The 21547-nt window shown below is 46.4% G+C and overlaps 1 long non-coding RNA gene across 1 annotated transcript in view; it reads left to right on the top strand.

Moving 5' to 3' along the window:
- Positions 1-12363: 12363 nt before the first annotated feature.
- The window catches only part of LOC119962361, a 32678-nt gene continuing 23494 nt past the window's right edge, over positions 12364-21547 (top strand). Inside the window, exon 1 of the long non-coding RNA XR_005459842.1 lies at positions 12364-12411. This is a non-coding gene — a long non-coding RNA (uncharacterized LOC119962361). The remainder of the gene's footprint in view (positions 12412-21547) is intronic.

The raw sequence follows: 21547 nt of genomic DNA, 5'->3' as shown, positions 1-21547 counted from the left end.
TGTGAAGATAGACCCTACACCTGTCCAAGCTGGAATGCGAGCAAAATAACACCATTTCAGAAAACTGAGTGCGAAAAAATAGTTTTGGTGCCTTTATGGGTAAAATCCGCCCTCAACTGGCCGAATTCCTGCCGGCGTGGTTCACTCATGGTTCCACCTGTCGGGAGCATGGAGTGGCGGCTGCGGACCCAGTCCGCGGCCGTCCTGGTGGGGGGCGGGAAGATCCGTCACCGGTAGGGGCCTCCAAGACGGCCAGGCTCACGATAGGGGCCACCGATTGGCGGGCGCCCGCAATCTTGGGTGGGGGGGGCTTATATTATCGGGGCCAGCCCGCTGTGTGGGACCGCCACCACTGAAAAAGTTGAAGCTGCACTCTTCCCTTCCTGGATGAGCATCCTCAACAACACTCAAGAAGTTCAACACTATTCAGGACAACGCAGCCTGCTTGATTTTCACCCCATTCACTACCTTAAGCATTGACTCCTTTCATCATTGATGCACAGTAGTAGCAGTACCATCAACAAAATGCACTGCAGCAATTTGCCAAGGCACCTATGACAACAGCTTCCAAACCCATAACCTTTATAGAATGCTAGAAAACCCAAATCTTCAACAACTCCATGGCGGCATGGTAGCACAGTGGCTAGCACTGTTGCTTCACAGCTCCAGGGTCCAAGGTTCGATTCCCAGCTTGGGTCACTGTCTGTGTGGAGCCTGCACGTTCACCACATGTCTGCGTGGGTTTCCTCCGGGGGCTCCGCTTTCTCCCACAAGTCCTGAAAGACATGCTGTTAGGTGAATTGGATATTCTGAATTCTCCCTCTGTATCCCCAAACAGGCGCCGGAATGTAGCGACGAGGGGCTTTTCACAGTAACTTCATTGCAGTGTTAACGTAAGCCTACTTGTGACAATAAAGATGATTATTATTAGCTGTCTGAGTGAAGACTCTGAAGTTCGGTGCTACCTTTGCTTCTTCATAATTACATAGCACAGTTACTGGTAAATTTTCCTCCATTGATTAACCTTTATAAATAAAGTTGGCCTGAGCATCGAGCAACTTTGCTAGCACTTTGTCACTTATCTCTCCCCACAGCAATTTCCAGCACAATTAGCAAAGCTGATCACGGCGTGAATCACCCCTCCACCATATACCAAAAAATGTCCCATGTACAGCATCCGTAAGCATCAAATTCGTAAAGCACATTTGTCTTCAATGCTTTTATGAATGTACTGCACTTGGTAACCAGAGCAATTCATCCCAACATGAAATTCCTATCCTCTCCCTTGGCCATAAGCTTTGGCCCTTTACTGTAATATTTCAATGACCTCTCTACTATTCTTTTCTCCTTTACCACGCACCTTAAAACCTCCAAGCTCCAGATCATTTGACCTAATGTCTCCATGTCTGTACATAGGTGTCAAAGTTTGCATAATGATGCTCCTGTGAGGTGATTTGGAATGTATTATTACGTTGAAGGCACTGTGCAAATACAAGTTGTTGCTGTAACACAAATTATGTTCTTTTCAAAGGATTCAGTCCATCTACTTATGCTCGGGTCACTTAACTTGCCAGCTCAGATGCATTGTGATAATGTAACCTTCAGCCACGGTATTCTCGGGTGGTTTCAGCTCCACTTTATTACCATTTCTGTTACTGCTGGCTGATGTACCATCAATTGGACGCGAGACACGATCAAGATCCAATCTGTGGCTTTAATCAGCTAGTTGTTAGCCCGGTGGTCGACTACAGAGAAAGGCCGACTGCCGGGAAACCTGGGTACTTATACCCCGCCTCGGAGGCGGGGTCTACTTGCCTCTCGACCAATTGGTGAGCAGTCACATGACTAGTTCCAGCCAATCAGACGAGAGGCACATGACCAGCCAGAGCCAATGGGGAACCAATGCTCTGCACCAATAGCAGTGCTCCCAATCATATCACCACATTCACCCTTTGTGGAGAAAGAAGGCGGGGGGGGGGTGTGTGAGGGGAAGAGAGAGGGGGGGTCCGAGGACTGGTGATATGAGTATAGATAATCGAAGATATAGGCTGCCCACTGGCTCGTGGCAAAAATAAACAATACTACATTCTACAAAAAATTACAATAGAGTCCAATAAAGTCCCATGGCCGCATCAGATGGTCACGATCAGTCTGTCAGGTGCCTGTGATGTTCTGGTGGACCGTCGCAGTGGAGCCGGTGACGTCGGGCCGATGGTCGTCCTTGCCTCCGGGAGCGTCGGTCGTAGATGTGTCTCCGTACCCCGGGCCGGTGGTGGAGACGCTGTAATCGGGGAAGGGGGGGTATATGCGCTGGGTCATGGAGGCGCGGGGGGCACTGGGAGGAATTGGGGTTGGGGGGGGTGTTGATGGAAGAGGAGAGGGCCGCACGCCGGCAGGTGCCAGGTCCCGGAGCGCGACCATATCCTGCCGACTGTCGGAATACTCCACGTACGCATACTGCGGGTTGGCGTGGAGTAACTGGACTCGCTCAACCAACGGGTCGGACTTGTGCACCCGCACATGCTTCCGGAGCAAGATAGGCCCGGGGGTGGCCAGCCAGGTCGGGAGACGTTCAAAGGGGCGGGATGCCTTGATCAGATGCGCTCGTTCAGGGCGGTAGAAGTGAGGTTTGCACTCGGCGCAGACATGGCAGTCCCTGGTGACGGTCCTGACTTCCTCAATGGAGTAGGGCAGGTTGTGGGTCTTAATAAAATGGTAAAACCGAGTGGCCCCTGGATGGCAGAAGTCCGGGTACAGGAAGCGGAGGCGGTCAATCTGCACACTGGCACAGGTAGCGCATCGGAAGGCTCGTTGAGCTTCCCAGGACAATACAAGATATCGTAGTTGTACGTGGACAACTCGATCTGCCACCGCAAGATCTTGTCGTTCTTGATCTTGCCCCTCTGTGCATTATCGAACATGAAAGCTACTGACCGTTGGTCTGTGAGGAGGGTAAACCTCCTGCCGGTCAGATAGTGCCTCCAATATCGCACAGCTTCGACTATGGCCTGTGCCTCCTTTTCCACCGAGGAGTGGCGGATTTCGGAAGCGTGGAGGGTTCGTGAGAAGAAGGCCACGGGTCTGCCCGCTTGGTTTAGGGTGGCCGCCAGAGCTACGTCAGATGCGTCGCTCTCGACCTGGAATGGGAGGGACTCATCGATAGCACGCATCATGGCCTTTGCAATATCCGCTTTGATGTGGCTAAAGGCCTGGCGGGCCTCCATCGACAGGGGAAAGGGGGTAGACTGGATGAGGGGGCGGGCTTTGTCGGCGTAATTGGGGACCCACTGGGCTTAATAGGAGAAGAAGCCCAGGCAGCATTTGAGGGATTTGAGGGAGTTGGGGAGAGTGAGTTCCATCAGGCGGCGATGCGTTTGGGATTGGGGCCGATCACTCCGTTACGCACTATGTAGCCGAGGATGGCTAGACGGTCGGTGTTAAACATGCACTTATCCTTATTGTAGGTTACATTAAGGAGTTTCGCGGTTCAGAGGAATTTTTGAAGGTTGATGTCATGGTCCTGCTGATCGTGGCCGCAGATGGTGACATTATCGAGGTACGGGAAGGTAGTCCGTAACCCATACTTGTCGACCATTCGGTCCATCTCCCGTTGGAAGACCGAGACCACATTTGTGACACCGAATGGAACCCTGAGGAAGTGGTAGAGGCACCCATCTGCCTCAAACGCGGTGTACTTGCGGTCACTCGTGCGGATGGGGAGCTGGTGGTAGGCAGACCTAAGGTCCACCGTGGAAAAGACTTTGTATTTCGCGATCCTGTTAACCAGGTCGGAAATACGGGGGAGAGGGTGCGCGTCCAGCTGCGTAAACCTGTTGATGGTCTGACTGTAATCAATGACCATCCGTTTTTTCTCCCCAGTCCGAACTACCAGTACTTGGGCTCGCCAGGGACTGTTGCTGACCTCGTTAACTCCTTCCTTAAGGAGCCTCTGGACCTCCGACCCGATGAAGGTCCAGTCCTGGGCACTGTATCGTCTGGTCTGAGTGGTGAAAGGTTTACAATCTGGGGTGAGATTAGCAAACAAGGAAGGTGGGTCCACTTTGAGGGACGCGAGGCTGCAGTAAGGGGGGGGGAATAGGGCCGCCGAATTGGAAGGTTAAGCTCTGCAGATTGCACTGGAAATCCAGGCCCAAGAGTGCCGGAGCGCATAGACGGGGGAGGATGAGGAGCTTGAAGTTTCTGAAAACCCTCCCCTGGACCGGGAGGTCCGCTATGCAGCACCCGGTGATTTGGACGGAGTGCGAACCGAGGCCAATTCGATTTTATGCTTAACTGGGTGGATGGGGAGCGCGCAGAGTCTTACCGTGTCTGGGTGGACAAAACTTTCCGTGCTCCCGGAGTCCAGTAGGCATTTCGTCTTGTGTCCGTTGAGCTGGATCGTTGTTGTAGTCTTGGCGAGCGAGCGTGGTCGCGACTGGTCGAGAGTGATGGAAGCAAGTCGTGGCGAGAGTTCCAGGTCATCCTCGGTGGCAGATTAATCGCTGGCAGGGCCTTCCGTGTTGGCCCAAGATGGCGGCGCCCAGGACCCGCACGTGGAATCGGGGTACCAAGATGGCGGCGCCAGGACCTGCAGTGGAGCCGGGGCCCCAAGATGGCGGCGCCCATGACCCGCACGTGGCATCCGGGGCCCAAGATGGCGGCGCCCGTGGGGACCTCGTGGCAGCTGGGGGCAGTGTTAGTGGCATCTGCGGGCCGGTCGGGGCAGCTGGGAGCGGGGGTCGGGAGGACCGTGGGCCTGTTGCGGTGGCCGGGAGGCGGGCCGGAGAGGTCAGTGCATGGCGCGGGGCCCTGGGGGGGGCCCGGGGTGGGCGTTCCGCGGTCGCTGCGCGGAACAGCAGCGACCGACTTGGTCTGGCAGACCACCGCGTAGTGGCCCTTCTTCCCGCAGCTCTTACACAGAGCGGAGCGGGCCGGGCAGCGCGGGCGGGGGTGCTTGGAGAGGCCACAAAAATAGCAGCGGGGCCCCCTTAGCTTGTCAGACCGTCCCGCAGCGCAGGCCTGGGGGGGGGTCGGGGTCAGCGGAGGACGGGGGTGGCGGGTGCCACGATGTCCAGGGGGTTGCTGCGCAGCCGGGGGCGTATGTGCGGGCGTGCAGGTCAGCGACCTCCAGGGAGGTTGCAAGGGTCCGTGCCTCAGCTAGGCTGAGGGCGTTCTTCTCCAGCAATCGTTGGCGGATAGAGGAGGATTGCATGCCGGCAACATAAGCGTCTCTCATTAAAAGTTCCATGTGCTTGATCGCCGAAACTTGGGGACAGGCGCACATTCTCCCTAGAGCTATGAGGGCCTGGTAAAACTCGTCGAGTGACTCAGCAGGGAACTGCTGTCTAGTCGTCAGGAGATGCTGTGCGTATACTTCGTTGACCGGCCGGAGAAAGCGTCCTTTCAGGATATCCATGGCCGCATCATAATCGCTTTCGTCCTCAATCATTGAATATACCGCCGTGCCCATGCACGGGTTTGTTGGCTGCAGTTGTCAGGTAATTGTTGAAGCACGCCTGCCAATGTTTAAAGATTGCATTTGAAGCATGCGGGCTGGTGCGGAGGCAGTCAGGCTTGATGCGTAGCTCCATTCCAAAATTCTAGCTGATTAAATGGATGTACCATCAATTGGACGCGAGACACGATGAAGATCCAAACTGTGGCTTTAATCAGATAGTTGTTAGCCCGGTGGTCGACTACAGAGAAAGGCCGACCACCGGGAACTCTGGGTACTTATACCATGCCTCGGAGGCGGGGTCTACTTGCCTCTCGACCAATTGGTGAGCAGTCACATGACTAGTCCCAGCCAATCAGACGAGAGGCACATGACCAGCCAGAGCCAATGGGGAACCAATGCTCTGCACCAATGGCAGTGCTCCCACTCATATCACCACACTGGCTTCTCCAGAGACAGCCCGGTTTCAGCTCTTAATCAGCTGTGAAAGAATTTGGAAAGTGAGGGAGCTGAACAGTCTGTGTACAGATGTGCCAAACCGAGCATAATCTTGGTGATTAAGTGACAATACCACAAAGTCTGAAAACAATCCATTTTCTTCATTTCACATGACAGAACACAAAGTCCATCGGGTAGATTATACTGTTTAAAAAAAAAAGAACCCTTTTTGAAGTTCTAAGAGGTTAAACAAAACTCACTCAGACACTGCAGTGTGTAAGAGTATGCATAAAAAACAGTAATGACGTTGATATAAATAATTCCTTTAATACAGGTCTTCCCTCTAGAATTTGTACTGAATGAATCTGCAATTGAATTTTTTAAATGGCGTATCAATTAATAAATGAACATTGCATTAAAAATATGATTGGTCTTATTTGTCCATAACACATCTTGAAGTGTGAGGTGAGGAGGTGCTGGAGATTCAGCCATAGTGGTACAGGCAGCAAACGAGTTGTTTTCCTACTGACTCCACCAACTCCAGTGAGGCTAACTGTGGATACCACCGGTGACACCGTTGACCTCTGACCTTGGCCCTTGGACGTCTGGTAGGTGGCCAGCGAAAGGAAAATACTTTGCCTGTGAAATAATTAATGAGCTCTATTCTGAGACTTGCATGACTGTGGCATTATTAAATAGGCTGGAGCAGAAAGGAGGTGGACACAATTTACCTCAACAAACAGGTTCGTAACTTAAAACTGAAACATGGTACCGCTAACACTCCAGTACCTTCTCATTCCTGCACAAGATTGACGGCTCACATACATAATGGGGCTTGAACTCAAAATCTCTAACTTAAAGGTTGAATAATGCTACAAACTGAGCCTAGTTGATATGAGGAACATACTTGTAGAAATGATAATTGTCTTAATATCAACTGTCAGCTTTAAAAGGAAATTAGATCCATATGTGTCTTAGAGCAGGACTGAGGGTTACACTGATAATTAACAATGTAACATAAATTTTTTTTTTTGGCAGGTTGATTGGAAAGAAAATGTGTTCCCAGAAGTAAGGGTTCAATATATGTTGTCTGAAGAAAATCCATGATAGAACATTCCCACATGGAATCTGGATGAAGTGGACTTGATAAGCCGAGTGACCTTTTTTTAGCTCTGCATTATTCAGATAATTTCCTCATGATTTTTACAGCCACAACTCACTCCTGATCAGCCTGGTTTAGTGGCAAAGAAAGAAAGAATTAGCATTTATATAGTACGGTTCATGACTTCAGGATTCCCCAAAGTGCTTCACAGGCAATGAAGTACTTTTTGAAATGCAGTCACTGTTGGAAAATAGAGCAGAGAAATTGCACACAGCAAAGTCCCACAAACAACAATGATATTAATGACCAGATGATCTGTTTTGGATGTTGATTGATGGATAAATATTTGCCAAGCCAATTCCCCTGTTTTTGACTAAATAGTGCCATGATATCTTTTACATCAACCCAAGAGGCAAACACAACCTTGGATTACTGTCTTAGAAATTGTTCCAGATTGCAGCTCTTTCCCACTACTGCACTGAAGTGTCAGCCATGATTTTGCATTCATCTCTCGAGTGGGCCTTGAACCTGCCACCTTGACTGAGAGGCAAAATTGCCACCACTGGACCTAGCATTGAATCCACATCGCATTAATTCTTCTAAGCTAAAAAGGTTTAAGACGCACTCCAGGTCAGTACATAAATCGAGACGGAAACCTCTGTACGGTAAAGTGTGCATGCTGTATTGTTACAGTCATTGCCTCAATAGAAGGGATTCTTAGTCGAGGTTCTGTTTGGATAAAGCACCCCATTTCACTTGGTTGAAGACGTGCAGGGAGCTCTGCCAACGTGCTGGCCAACCTTCAGCTAACACCTCCAAAATAGATTAACTGGTCAGTCATCTCATTACTGTTTCCAGGATCTGGCTGCACACAAATTGGCTGCTGCACTTAAAGGAATAATTTATTGGCTGTGAAAAATTCTGGTGCACTGAAAATGTGAAACATGCCATTTAAATGCAAGTCCTTTCTTTTGATCTGCCTTTTCCGGACCCCAGTCCCCCAGAAGGCGACGCACAACAGCTCATTTCCCTGCAGTTTATAGCTATCAACAAAGGAATGGTTTTGGAGATAACGTGAAGCACAACATGTGTGTTTACTGTACATTAAGCTCATTTTTCCACTGGGTATCTCCACATAAATGTTGCTAGACAAAGAGTGGGATTTGAGCCCTGATAATTCTAGCAAGTTTTAACTTGAATACATGGTATAGTTTGTGAACAGGGAAATACAGGCCGGTTAGCCTAACATCAGCAGAAGGAAAAATACTAGAGACTATAATAAAGGATGTGTCAGGGTCTTTGAATCAAATGAAGATTTAAGAATTGAGCAAAATAAAGATTAAACAAGTTTTTGAATAAAATAAAGAAAAGCGGAACTGAGAAGAGTAGCTGTCAGGAGTATTTTTGATATGCAAGTTGGCTTAGCAGCAGAGAAATATATGTTTATTTAGCTGTTAAAACTGTAGAAAAGATGAGTTCAAAGTGGAGGTATAATAATACAATTTACACTTGTATGCTAAAAGCCTGGTCCACGGTGATGTTGAGATAGAATAAAATCAAAAGAGAAAAAACAGTATATCAGTAGCAGGGGTAGCTCTGCACAGAGTGCAGGAGAGGACAACAGCTGGTAAGCAGTCGCAAGCATAACCACGCGCAGCGGCAAAGCAGAGCTCTCCGAGAGCACAGCATTTTAGGCTCCAAGTGGCTGTTTGAAAACTCATAGAAACACGACACTGAACCGAAGAATAGTTTCCTAATTTGAGGATAACGTGTGGGTGGTAACTATTTGCTGGATTTACCTCATAGAGTTGTACTGTACCGAGTGTTGATTTGGGACAAGGGACATTCCTCAGGGTTCAGGAATGTAGATAGATGGGAGTGGGGTTAATTCCATAAGATACTATGTGTGTGTTTGTGTGTGTGTGTGTGTGTGTAGCCATTATTTTAGTTAAGTGTACTTTTGTTTTGTATTGTGGTTTTTCTTGTGTGTTTCTATTAAGTTAATAAACATTCTTTTTATTTGAATGCTAACAGGAAGGCTGGATCTTTCCTCACTGGTTTGCGTATCTTTCCTCACCTTATACAAAATCGCAAGATACATATTTAAGAACTGGTGTTCGAAGTTACCCTTTTGGGTTTGGGGATACTGAGTATCTGACACCTGTAGGGTTCTTAAGAGATGTGACAACAGGACACTGAGGAACTCTCAATGGAATTAAACAAAGTCAACATGGATTTATGAAAGGAAAATCACATTTGAGCTGCAGTTTTTCAGGATGGAACAAATGGAATGGATAAGGGTGGTTACAGTGTATTTGGATTTTCAGAAAGCTTTTGATAAAGTCCCACATAAGGGATTTATGCACAAATTTAAAGCACATGGGATTGAGCATGATATATTGACAAGGATTGAGCATTGGTTAGCAGGCAGGAAACAGTAGGAATAAATGAGTCTTCTTCGAGGTGGCAGACGGTGACTAGCAAAGTCCCGCAGGGAACAGTCCTCAGGCCTCAGCTACTCACAATATACATCAATGATTTGGATGAGGGAACCAAAAGTAATATTTCCAAGTTTTTGACGGCACGAAACTTGAAACACGAATGTGAGTGGTGAGGAGGATGTTAAGAAGCTTGAAGGTGATAGAACCATAGAACCATAGAATTTACAGTGCAAAAGGAGGCCATTCGGCCCATTGAGTCTGCACTAGCCCTTGGAAAGAGCACCCGAACTAAGCCCACACCTCCACTCCATCCCAGTAACCCAGCAACCCTAACCAACATTTTTTGGACACTAAGGGCAATTTATCATGGCCAATCCACCAAACCTGCACATCTTTGGACTGTGGGAGGAAACCGGAGCACCCGGAGGAAACCCACGCACACATGGGGAGATCATGCACACTCCACACAGACAGTGACCCAAGCCGGAATCGAACCTGGGACCCTGCAGCTGTGAAGCAACTGTGCTACCCACTCTATGATTTTCTTTGTGGCACCATTAGCGGCTATGAAGTCAACTATTTAGGCCCTGCATTCTGGAACTCCCTCCATAAACCTATTTCTATCTTCGCCTTTACAAGACGCCTTAAAACCTAGTTCTTTGGTTACCCGCCCTAATATCCCCTCAAGTTGCCGAGTGTCAATTTTGTTTGATAACACCATGCAAAGCACCTTGGAGATTTTGCTACGTTAAGGTGCTTTATAAACAACAGGTTGTCACTCCCAGTGAGCAGTAAGTGACAGTTCCCATGAGCCCAGCTACATGATGGCTGAACCAAGAAGTCTCCATTTATTGTTATTTTGTGGGATTCTGGGATTTCTACAGAATCTGTGAGAATTGCGATGTGAATGTGTCTTGTTTATCGATGAAAATGGAAAATCAGCCCTTGACCATAACTCTTAAAACTTGCACCGTGGTCTTAGTTAAGGAGGTTGATTTTAACGCACGTCTTAAAAAAAGATAGGAAATGAGGCTTAAGGGACGAATTTCAGAGCTTACGGCCAAGGTAGCTAATAGCATAACCGTCAATAATTGTGGTGATTAAAACTGATGAGCAAAAGAGGACAAAATTGGAAGAGCGCAGAGATCTTGGAGAATTGTCGGGGTGCAGGAGGTGAGGGCACAAACTGATTTGAAAACAAGCATGAGGGTTTCAAAACTGGAGCATTATCGGCCAGCCATTGATGGTCAGCAAGCACAGTGGTGATGGGTGAGTGAGGTTTGGAATGAGTTCAGATACGGGAAGCGAATATTTGGATGAGCTCAAGTTTATGTGGGTTTTCAGCTGGGAGGCTGACCAGGGAGAAAGTTAGAAGTCAAGTCGAGAGGTGACAAAGCCATGAATGAGGGTTTCAACAACAGTTGAACTGAGAGACAGTCTGAGTCAAGAAGTGTTACAGAAGTCCGAAGTGATACTGCAGTTTAGTGGTTGAACACTAAATCCGTGGTAAAACAGTGCATCAAAGTTGCAAATAGTTTGACTCAGCTTCCGACAGCTCTCAAGGTTGGAAACAGTGGACACGAGTTTGTGGTGGGAACTGAAGACAATGGCTTTAGTCTCCCAACATTCAGTTGGAAGAAATTTCTGATGATCCAATATTGGATTTTGGACACGTGCAACAAATCAGAGAGTTAAATGGTCCAATGTGGCAGTGGTAAGCGGAGTGTTGTTGGGGGTATGTGCGAAACCTGAGTTTCTGAAATAGAGAATCTATTTTAGGCTTTTCCATTTCTAGGATTAGAAAGCTAAGAACGAAAACAAGCTAGGGCAGTTCCATCCTCCTGATGATGGCATTATAACTTGGATTAATGTGAAGTTATCCACTTTGGACAAAGAAACAGAATGGCAAAGTATTATTTAACTGGTGATGGATTTCAAATGTTGATATCCTTGTGCACCTGTCACTGAAAGCAAACATGCAGGTACAGCAAGCACTTAGGGAGGCCTTTATATGTTAGTCTTCATTGCAAGAGGACTTGAGTACAGGAACAAGGATGTCTTACTACAGCTATACAGGACCTTGGTCAGACCACACCTGGAGTATTGTGTGCATTTTTGGTCTCCGTATCCAAGAAAGGATATACTTGTCATAGAGGGAGTGCAGTGAAGGTTCACCAGGCTGATTCGGGGATTGGCAGGATTGCCGTATGAAGAGAGGTCGGGTTGACTGGGTCTGTATTCACTGGAATTAGAAGAATGATAGGGGATTTAATAGAAACATAAAATTCTGATAGGGCTGGACAGATATCTAGGTGGCTGTGGGGGAGGGGGGCGGAAGCAAATTACTGTGGATTCTGGAATCTGAAACAAAAGCAGAAAGTACTGGATAATCTCAGCAAGTCTGACAGAATCTGTGGAGAGAGAAGAAAGAGAAGGAATTTAAATGGAGGGTGGGTTCTAGAACAAGGCATCACAGACAGCACACGAGGGCGCTCTGTTTAGGACTGAGATGAGGAGAAACCTCTTCACTCGGAGGGTGGTGAATCTGTGGCATTCTCACCAGTGGCTGTGGAGGACAAACCACTGAATATATTTAAGAAGGAATTAGATTTCTAGACTCTAAAGGTGTTGATGGGTATGGTGAGAAGTTGGGACTGTGGCGTTGAGTTAGAGAATCGTCCACGATCATATTGAATGGTGAAGCAGGTTCGAGGCGCCAAATGGCCTCCTCCTGCTCATATTTTCTATGCTTCTACATTTCTATGTAGCAAAGGCTATGTTGAGAGGGCAGTTGCATTCTCTCCTCAGTGCTGAGCTATGTGTTTTAAATGTCCTGCTCCGTCAGTCATCCATAGGTGTCCATCTACTTAATATTCTGTACCACTAACAGCATTTTAAAATATTTAATAGCTCAGTCTATTCTGGAAGGAGTTTATCTTCGATGAATATGAAAAGAAACATTGCCCTTGAGAAAGGTAAGCATTTATTCTTTAATAACCACACAAGCTGTTTGTTTTCCTCTTGTAAATAACCATCAATGAACTTTGGTCATTAATAAGATCCGAAAATAAGCAAGGTCTAAAACAACAACTCCCATAAGGAACCATCATTATTCAAGTTGGAATAATTGAATGTAAAATTAGCAATAAATCACAAATGCTGCACCATCCTTCAGGTGAAACTAAGTGGTATATAATATCATGCATGCAGAAAGTAATGCTGATTCAATGGGGATTATTCTGTAAGGGAATATCAGTTTAAAAAAAAAAAATGATTTGGTCAGAATCGCTATTTGCATATTTCTTGTGAGCCATATTTCCCATCAATCTATCTTAATGGAGCCCACATAAATTAGGAATAGGCATGAGAATTTAGGCCTCTTTGGTATTCAGTGTCTGGCTGAGCTTTGGAAATGTTAATCTTTGGACAGCTACATGATTCAAGCTGAATATCCGTTCATGATTTTATGAGCCAAACCTTTCTGCGAACACCAGGAATACAAATGCAAACCCTCCCTACCTTTAGGAACAAGACACATGCTCAGTTAAGATAGGACGTAGACTTTTTTCCAGTTTGCACACATCATTGGGGAAATGTATACAATCGACTTGCACTTGCTTTTCTGGGGGAAAGTGAGAGTTGAGTTTCCTACATATGGGGGGGGGGGGGGGGGGGGGGGGGGGGGGGGGGGGGGGGGGGGGAGACAGGGTGGATTGACATGCTTTTGCTACCGCATGCTGCCCTCAAGGTGTAAGTTGGAGATTCCTGCAATTGGTCACTGAGGAAAGTGGTTGCAATCTCAGTGCAGTATTAAGGGAGTGGTGAAGTTTTGGAGGTGCCAAAATTCAGTGAGCCATGAGACTGAAGCCTTACCTATACCCGCTCAGCTGAATGTAATAGATCTCATCATTACGTCTAATAAGAGCAGCTGAAATCTCCCTGGTGTGCCTGGCCAAGACTTATCTCTCAACAAGCACCAGTACAAGAGATTTTCTGGCCACCATCACAGTGTATGACATGGGGAGGTGGTGGCGTAGTGGTGTTGTCACTGGACTAGTAACCCAGAGTACTCAGATTCAAATCCTGCCACTGCAAATCTGAAATTAATGTCTGACGATGACTGTTCCGTTTGGTCCCTTTTACTTTAGGGGTGGCACGGTAACACGGAGGTTAGCACTGTTGCTTCACAGCTCCATGATCCCAGGTTCGATTCCCAGCTTGGGTCACTGTCTGTGCAGAAGTCTACACATTCTCCCCGCGTCTGCGTGGGTTACCTCCGGATGCTCCGGTTCCCTCCCAAAGTCCAAAGATGTGCAGGTTAGGTGGATTGGCCATGCTAAATTGCCCTTAGTGTCCCAAAAGGGTTGCGGGGATAGGATGGAGATGTGGGTTTAAGTAGGGTGCTCTTTCCAAGGTCGGTGCAGACTCGATGGGCCGAATGACCTCCTTTTGCACTGTAAATTCTATGATTGCTGTTTGTGGGATCTTACTATGAACAATGTCTGCCTTGTATTCTTTCTGGTAGCAGTGCATAGACTTCATTCGAACTTCACTGGCAGTAAAAATAACACTTTAGGGACGCCCTGAGGTTGTGAAAGATTTTACATAAACCCAAGTCTTTTTTTTCTTTCAGAGCAGGAATCAGACACAGTTCACCAGAGTAACATAAAAACTTGATTTTCCTTATATTAGATTGCTAGGCAAATCTAATTCATCCTCATCTCTGGAGCATAAAGAATCAGATCTATTTTTCAATAGACCAAAGGACCTGCTTTAGATTTTCAGCAGTCACATGCCACTATGGAATTGTCAGGCTAGAAATATTTGGTTCACAGTGGGATAATGCTATTCATTCTCAGGTTAGTCCAGGATTTACTGTCCACACATGGTTGCCCTTGAGAAGCTGGTGGTGGTGTGCCTTCTTGAGCTACAGCAGTCTATTTGATGAAGTTACTTGTCTTCCACAGTGCTCTTTGTAGAAGTGCTGGGTTCCCAAAGACCGGCGACCAAGGACTTATAACAAACAATGGTTTATTCGCCAGCTGAGCAGCTATTACACGCTTGTACTCTGCCTGTGCTCCAGGGTGAACTCCCATGCTTCGGCAACATGACCTCTTGAAAAAACGCGTCATCACATCATCACGCGATTACTACCTGTTTAAGTTGCCACAACTGGTGGTAGTGAGATGCAACAGCGTGCACAAACATTAATTGTGCAAACTATTCTATAACAGGCTAACAATACATAACTATTTGATCATAGAATTTACAGTGCAGAAGGAGGCCATTCAGCCCTTCGAGTCTGCACCGGCTCTTGGAAAAAGCACCCTACTTAAGTCCACTCCTCCACCCAATCCCCGTAGCCCCAGCTCACCAGCCTGATGGTAATGAAATTCAATATTGGGTGCATTTGGACCTCACCTCCATTCAGGCTCAGAAATCATTCCCTATGCCAGCACGTGCAGTGCCGCACTATCTAGGCCTATGTGACCAGCGATTTCATGACACATTGAACTACAGCACTGTGCAATTCATGATATTTCCACTGACTTATTTTCTTCACTTTAATGTGCATTGGAAAGTAAATTTATGGCGAGAATAGCTGAATATTATTCCATCCCTCGAGTAGAATCAACAGTTCACCTTGTCGAAAATTCACTTCTAACCTTGGGCTATATCTCTCTCTCCCTGGCACCGGCAATTGCACCAGATCTAGCATAGAAATAATTGAATCATAGAAGCATTGAGCATTAAAGCTGCTTCAGGTAAGGCAGAATGTCAGTTGTGTCATTGCATCATTATTGTTTTATGCGTGTAAAGCATTTACCTTTGCCCTTCAGCAAGCAATAAAACACCATTAATTCTGTATCACAGAGTAAATTGTCCCTGATCAAATCCATTCAATTCTGGAGAAAATGTTGTGTAGCTATTCATTCAAACTATTGCAACAGAATGAGTAGCCATGAAAAAAAGATTAAACAATTGCTCTTTAGGAGTGGCTCTGCTTCATTTTACTTCAAGCCACTCTCCCATGTCCTTAGAGTTAGCCCAGGTATGCTGTAATAAAGACTAATTCTAGCGCCAATTTCAACTTGTCGAGTATACGGCACAGGAAAAAGCCGTTCGATCCAGCCAGTCCCTGACAGAATCCAACAGATAGTGATACACTGCCACTGCTAACCCCCACCACCTCCCCGTAGGTCCTCAGACCTCCCAGAAGGCAAAGCCCAAATGATGAGGATTAGACTGCCAGGAATGCACTCCGGCATTCTAACACTCATTTACAATGACACCAGTTCGAACTGAGCTCATTTGAGGCAGGCAGCGTTCCTATGTCAAATGGCCAATAAATTCAGGTGGTCTGAGGGGGGGGAATGTAGTGGGAACGTGGAGTGAACCTCTCCCCATTCCCCCCCAATCCCCATACCATCTGAATACCATACTCCTGCTCCCCAAGAGGGACTTCTATTTATTGTTTTCCCAAACTTTGGTGTTACACTCAAATAATTTTCAACAGATACCACAGCTTACAATATGATCAACCTTTTGTCTCTGAGTGCAATAATCAGGGAATACCCCTGATGTCAATTAACAATATCGTTTCACATACTGTTAACAGATTAAAATCTCAGCCACATTTTAGACCGAAGCCACAATAGGAAAAAAAATGCAAAACTTCCACTGTGGAGAGCAGAACATTTTCATCTTTCCAATAACTATCAAAATTAGTAGTACATTTGAAGCTTCAAGCAAGCTGTAGGAGAATTCCATATCTAATAGTACAAGATTCACAGAGTGCATAATCAATGGTACTGAGCCTTTTATTCAGCTGAGGGCTAATTTAATTCTCAGCAGAGAGCTCTTCAGTCCTCTGAGAACTGGTACCATTAACTGCACGGTTAGTGACAGGTTGTGATTCAAATGCAAATCTCCTGCACTGGCAGAATTGATTCTCGAAGGTACTTATCAGTCTCAATCATTTATCTTCGCTAAGTTCCCCTTAGGTTACTTGAGTGCTGCGGGAAAGTGTGCCCATTTTTTTGATTGCAAAGCAGGGTCAAACGCCAACATTTTTGCATGGACAGCCCCCACACAAATAGCACTAAAAATATGTCAGACACCATGACCTGGACATTCACCAAGTTGGGATGGCTTGCAAGTCTTTTAAAAATGATGCGCGGGTCCTGATGCTGCAATTGTGACCCTGTTCCTGTGTTCTCCAAGTTTCACCAGGGCCTTTAAAGGCAGAGGGCTGGTTCGGGTTATGAGCCCGCACCCTGCAGTCCGGACCTGTCCAGTTCCATTGTAGAGATAAGCATGTCCTACTCCTCTGCAATTTCCATGGAATCGGGCCAGCTTTTAACAGAGTCCGGGGGCTGGATTCTCCAATAATGGGGCTCTGTCCCCACCCCAGCGTAAAAATACTGGCGTTTCACTCTGAACTTTCCTTAAGAAAGTCCTGAGTGATTTTCCCATCTGCAGGGGGCTGGCAGGGCCCCAGAGTGGTTCTTGCAACTCTAGCTATGGATATGGGGCCCTGCACTTCCGGTCGGGAGTCCGTGCATGCGCACGGCGGCAGCTTGCCCCGTACGACATGGCGGACTCAGACTGCGGAGCAGCACCAAAAATGTAGGTTCCGAAAATGTAGGTGGTTAGAACCACTCCGTCGGGAACTCAGCCAGTTGCGTGCGGAGAATAGCGGGGGGCATCTGTCAATGGCCCCCTACGTGTGCCTCGTAGTTCGCACGCATGTGATTTTCGAGTGATTGTCCGGGGACCGCAGAAGCGTGGGAGCGGCGCCGGTCCGAATTTCCGGGTTGACGACTATTCTCCGCACCCCTGCATCCAACGCGATTTTGGTACAAGCGGCTCAGAGAATCCAGCCCATGGCTTATGGCACCTCAAGAGGTTTTGTGAACTATAGTATCGAAACCTTATCAAAGGTATGTTCAAAAGGTTATTGTCATGCTATACACAATACCCTACTTCCAGGACTCCGGCACCCTCTGGCAAACTGTGGCACTTTCTTGCCCATTGACCCAATATACACTGTATAGAATCAGAGAATTCTACAGTGACAATAGTATGTGTGAACAAAATCTTAAACAGTATTAATTCATACCTCCCACTGTGTTAAAAAAAAGTTATTTTACTACAGGGCAGTAAAATAATTGCCAATCATCTAAACCTTTTAAAGTATCTATTTCAGAAACTGCAAGCACTCAGACCTCTTAACCATAGACAAATAAATATTGTGCAATTCACAGCAGACATCAGAGAGCCAGAGCTGCCAACCAAGCAATGTTTACCCTGGAACGAGTTTATTTCAGCAGGCTAATGGATTTCTAGGCTGTCAGCCAAGTCTCATTCCTTATTGTCATAGAATTTACAGTGCAGAAGGAGGCCACTCGGCCCATCGAGTCTGCACCGGCTCTTGGAAAGAGCACCCTACCCAAGGTCCACACCTCCACCCTATCCCCATAACCCAGTAACCCCACCGAACACTAAGGGCAATTTTGGACACTGAGGGAAATTTAGCATGGCCAATCCACCTAACCTGCACATCTTTGGACTGTGGGAGGAAACCAGAGCACCCGGAGGAAACCCACGCACACACAGGGAGGATGTGCAGACTCCGCACAGACAGTGACTCAAGCCGGAATCGAACCTGGGACCCTGGAGCTGTGAAGCAATTGTGCTATCCACAATGCTACCGTGCTGCCCTCTATTCTTGGCAAGGTGCCCAGAAATCCATTTGAGTACCAAAACACCTGAGCACCAGAGAAAACATAGTTTATTTACACTGAGACAAAACGTTTAAACAGCCTACCTCGGCATCTGTCAGCCCCTGTGGCCTCTGAACTCTTTTACGGCTCAGCTGGCCTGACTACAGCCTGGGCACCCCCCCCCCCCCAGAAATGAATATCTCATCTTTGCGGGCACTTTCTCCTGAGGCCAATGCACAAGTGGGGACTTTTCCCAATATCCACTACCCGGCCCAAAGATAAAGATCAGCCCAAAGCTTTGTTGGGCCCTGGTTAAGCAGGTCTGTAGGTCACCCCAAACAAGCATTTGACCCCTTGAAAATAGCAATGAGAGGTTCAATGCCTATTCGAGGAGCCTGTTCTGAACTTTAGCTGCATTGAACTACTCTACTCAATCTTTCGGCTTCTTCTTTCACATAACCAGTGAATCCCTAAAGCCACAACTCGAGGCTGACACCAAAATGGTGCGCATTTTGGCTTTCACTGACCATAATGTGATGCTTTTGGAGCAATTATGCTTCCCCTGGCACCCAATGTCACTTTTCCCCACTCAGACCCACACCTATCTAAAGGCCTTTGCCGGCATTACTACTCACCCAAATTGATCTGGAGCACCCTGGCAGGCTGCCTAGGGATGCGATTTTGGAATCTGCAACTTGCTGGAATGGATCAGATGAAGCCAAAGGCCAAATTGTGGCAAGTCCCAAGATCTCCAGCTTTGGTGTATGCATTTAACGGGCCGATATTCGGACCCGAGAAAGAGATTCACCATTTCCTATCCTTTGGAGCTTTTTCCATTTCTGCGTAAATCGTCACATGTTTCATGAAGTAGCAACAGGGACATATTATTAATGTATGTAAATAATATGCCACCTTTTATTTCCCACTAGGGTTACATGCTGGAGAAAATAATTATTCATCATATAGATTTCTGTTCAGGATATAGATTTGTTCAGAGCGATTCCAATTAAACTGCAGTTAGGGAACTACAGCTAATTATAATCATGTCTCAATTTTATTTTTCTGCAAATTGCCATTCATGTTAATGTTTTTCATCTTTCAGCTTAAAGAACAAATTCCAAGTAAAATAATATTTTCACAAAGCTAATCTGATAGCATTGGCACAATATTTCTCCCTCTACACATCCAGCATATCGATACTGTAAGAGTTTGCTTGCCATTTAACAGGAATAGGTGTGTTTGAATGAATATTTAATCATTTCCTGCTGTTGTTACCCTCCCTTCCAGAATCACCATTGTATTCCCCTTCTCTTTATTTCCACCCCACCGCCCCAGCCGACACATTCAACGAATCATCCTCTGTCATTTCCAGCGTGAGGCCACCACGAAATAAAGGGCTTTGACAAAGGGTCATCGGGACTCGAATCATTGGCAATTTTCTCTCCCTACAGATGCTGCCAGACTTGCTGTGATTTTCCAGCATTTTCACTTTGGTTTCAGATTCCAGCATCCGCTTTTATTACCAAATAAATCTTCTTCTCCTCTCCCTTTGCAGCATTCTGAAGTCAATGTTTCCTCCATGGTACCCTCATCCACTCTTCAATCATCCCCAACATCAACCACCCTCCCTGCCCTACTTCCCTTCGAACATTTATGTGAAAGTGCAGGACATGCAGTATCTGTTTTTTGGACATTCTAAATTCTCCCTCCGTGTACCCGAGCAGGCCCCGGAATGTGGCGACTAGGGGCTTTTCACAGTAACTTCATTGCAGTGTTAATGCAAGCCTACTTGTGACAATAAATATTGTTTTATTATTATTACCTCTTCCTTACCCACCATCTAGGCCCCAAACTCTGCTTCCCGATAAAACAACAATTTACTCGCACATAAACAAAACATTCTGGAAATACTCAGCAGGCCAGGCGGCATCTGTGCAGAGAGAAAAGGAGTCTACACTTCAGATTGATGACTTTCCATTAGATTTCAAGCATCCAAAGAGTTTTGCCTGGAGAAATTTCCTTGTATTTGTTCAAATTTAGTATTTGCTGCTGAAGGTGCAGTCTCCTCTATATTTGGAGGTGGGGCAGAAATGAGGAGAACGGGTATCATAAGAACATAAGAACTAGGAGCAGGAGTAGGCCATCTGGCCCCCCGAGCCTGCTCCGCCATTCAATTAGATCATGGCTGATCTTTTGTGGACTCAGCTCCACTTTCCGGCCCGAACACCATAACCCTTAATCCCTTTATCCTTCAAAAAACTATCTATCTTTACCTTAAAAACATGTAATGAAGGAGCCTCAACTGCTTCACCGGGCAAGGAATTCCATAGATTCACAACCCTTTGGGTGAAGAAGTTCCTCCTAAACTCAGTCCTAAATCTACTTCCCCTTATTTTGAAGCTATGCCCCCTAGTTCTGCTGTCACCCGCCAGTGGAAACAACCTGCCCGCATCTATCCTATCTATTCCCTTCATAATTTTAAATGTTTCTATAAGATCCCCCCTCATCCTTCTAAATTCCAACGAGTACAGTCCCAATCTACTCAACCTCTCCTCATAATCCAACCCCTTCAGCTCTGGGATTAACCTAGTGAATCTCCTCTGCACACCCTCCAGCGCCAGTACGTCCTTTCTCAAGTAAGGAGACCAAAACTGAACACAATACTCCAGGTGTGGCCGCACTAACACCTTATACAATTGCAACATAACCTCCCTGGTCCTAAACTCCATCCTTCTAGCAATGAAGGACAAAATTCCATTTGCCTTCTTAATCACCTGTTGCACTTGTAAACCAACCTTCTGTGACTCATGCACTAGCACACCCAAGTCTCTCTGAACAGAGGCATGCTTTAATATTTTATCATTTAAATAATAATCCCGTTTGCTGTTATTCCTACCAAAATGGATAACCTCACATTTGTCAACATTGTATTCCATCTGCCAGACCCTAGCCCATTCACTTAACCTATCCAAATCCCTCTGCAGACTTCCAGTATCCTCTGCACTTTTCGCTTTACCACTCATCTTAGTGTCATCTGCAAACTTGGACACATTGCCCTTGGTCCCCAACTCCAGATCATATATGTAAATTGTGAACAATTATGGGCCCAACACGGATCCCTGAGGGACACCACTAGCTACTGATTGCCAACCAGAGAAACACCCATTTATCCCAACTCTTTGCTTTCTATTAATTAACCAATCCTCTATCCATGCTACTACTTTACCCTTAATGCCATGCATCTTTATCTTATGCAGCAACCTTTTGTGTGGCACCTTGTCAAAGGCTTTCTGGAAATCCAGATATACCACATCCATCGGCTCCCCGTTATCTACTGCACTGGTAATGTCCTCAATAAATTCCACTAAATTAGTTAGGCATGACC

The sequence above is a fragment of the Scyliorhinus canicula genome, chromosome 2, assembly GCF_902713615.1.
Source record: "Scyliorhinus canicula chromosome 2, sScyCan1.1, whole genome shotgun sequence".
NCBI lineage: Eukaryota > Metazoa > Chordata > Chondrichthyes > Carcharhiniformes > Scyliorhinidae > Scyliorhinus > Scyliorhinus canicula.
The sequence above is the reverse complement of the archived record's forward strand: the minus strand, read 5'-3'. Positions and strand labels throughout refer to the sequence as shown.